A 2,370-nucleotide genomic window follows, 5' to 3' on the forward strand; every position below is an offset into this window, starting at 1 on the left:
TGGAAAAGTGTCAAGGGCTGAACAGAGTAAGAGATTATTCAGCAGAAGCAGCAGCGGGCACATTGATAATTTAAATAGTCTGTTCTAATCTCAGTTCTGCCACCAACTTTGGCAAGTCTTTCATGCTCCTTCTCTGAGTTTCAGCTCCTTTGCAGCTCTGGCAGTATGTGAAAATATAGATACCCCCTTGGGTTGGCTAATGGAGCAGTTCTCAGACCCTTCATCTCTCATCCCACTCTTCCCCACCCTCCCCACCCCCAGAGGCCAGATGTCTTGGGCCAGGAAGGGCTAGGCCCTACAATCACTTCCCCCTTCCTCTCTGAATATCCTGCCCTTCCAGCCATGGTGGCAGGAAACTGGTCTGGAGCAGGCTTCAGTCCCAGGAAGGAAGGGAGCAGATGTCGTTCCTGTCCTCTCTGATACATTGGACTCCCAGAGTCAGTTCAGACCTCCCCCAGAGCACAAACACCCTCTAAATTCCAGGTGCTGGCTGCAAAATCATAGGGTTGGGCGTGGAAGGAAAACCAGGTTTTCTTTGTATTTGTAGTGAAAAGCAGTACAGGATAATGGAAAGAACACTGAGTTTGAGCTCAGATCCAACCTCAAGCACTTACTAGATGCATTACTTACCCTCTCTTTCTAAGCCTTAGTTTCCTTATCTGTAAAATATGGAGAGTAATATTTATACAGTTTAATTTACAGAGTTGTAATTTGGAAACTTTTGAGTGACTCAGAAATGTGAGAAATTAGTATTTGTGCTCTCTCTGCACGTATCAGCTGGCAGGGAAATGTCTGAGCTGGAAGATACTCTAGAGGTTACTTAGTCTAATCCCCAAGCAAGGCTTCCACTCCTCTTTCCTGGAATACTGTGGCAGTCTGCTAACCTCACCCCCTTCGATTCCTCCTATACTCGTGGTCCTCCTTATTTTCCTAATGTGCCATTCTGGTCATGTCCTTCCCCTTGCTCAAGACACTTCGAGGGCTTTCATCTATTCATAGGGAAAATACTTAGTTTGGTGAAATCTGTCCTCTCTTGTAAGGCTCAACCCAGATGCTTCCTCCTGTATGAAACCTCCCTCCCCTCCCATTTGTCCCCCAGTCAAAAGTGATCTCTTCTCCTCAAATCATTCCGTGCCACTTTGTTTCTGTCTCCCATGGACACTTACCATGCACCAAGAACCTGAATTTGAATTCAGAAGGTGTTGGTTCAAATTCTGCCTCCATTTACTTAATGGCTTTATAACAAGTCACTTAATTTGGTTAGGCTTCACTTTTCCTCATCTGTAGAAAGAGGGGATTGGATGATCTCTAGTTGTATAGAATAATTGGAAAATTAGGGCTCAAAGAAGTCTGACTGCTTGGTTTACCTCTTCCTCCAATCAGTATAGGAAAATCAAACCAAGTTTCACTTTCTCCCAGTCCCATCCCTAATCCCCAAAACCAAAGCAGGAGGGATACAGGGGGACTCACTTCCTATGCCTAGTAGGATATCAAGATTTGGGAGAAAACCCAGTTCACTTCCCATTAATTCCAGCTGGTCTTGCTGCCATCCCATGCCCAACTTCCTCCTAAAGACACCACCTCTCTTGGCATATTTTCCAAGGGTGGCTATTTCTTCTCTCATACCCTCCGACATATTATACCAAGAAGAGGAGTTAGCATACTTCTGCTTCTCTTTGGGCCCCTTTCAGACCACCCCCACCTCCAGCCCCCCACCCCCCACTGATATTTAGTAATTCCCTTTAAAATTTTCTCTATTCTGTCCAGATCTCTGTTGCAACGATCCTCATATCTCTGGGTTGCTGTCCCTCCTCTCCTGTTAAGTTCAGAACCTGGCTCACATCTTGCCTTCCCCAACTTCTTCCTTCTTCCCTCCATCCCTCGGTCCCTCCTTCTCTTCCTTTCTTCTCTTCCTTCCTTCCTTCCTTCCTTCCTTCCTTCCTTCCTTCCTTCCTTCCTTCCTTCCTTCCTTCCTTCCTTCCTTCCTTCCTTCCTTCCTTCCTTCCTTCCTTCCTTCCTTCCTTCCTTCCTTCCTTCCTTCCTTCCTTCCTTCCTTCCTTCCTTCCTTCCTTCCATCCACTGTGCACCCTGGCTACCAACCTGCCCCCTTTCAAACACCCCAGGCTCCTAGTTTCTCAGGCTACTCAGCTCCCATGACCTCTGTTTCCAGGCTACCTTAATCTCTCATAAGAGTAGATGCCAGGCCCCCAGCCCCACTCCCAACCTCCAGTGACCCCCCCCCCCAGGTGTCAGAATTCCTGATTGCTGCTCTGAGGCAGATCCTTTCTCCAAAGAGGGAGGCCAAGCTTTGGCCTCCCATCTACTTCCCCTTCCCTAGTTCAGGAAACAGATCCACAAGAGCCAGGGAGG

This window comes from Monodelphis domestica, chromosome 1 (genome assembly GCF_027887165.1).
Source record: "Monodelphis domestica isolate mMonDom1 chromosome 1, mMonDom1.pri, whole genome shotgun sequence".
NCBI classification, from domain to species: Eukaryota; Metazoa; Chordata; class Mammalia; order Didelphimorphia; family Didelphidae; genus Monodelphis; species Monodelphis domestica.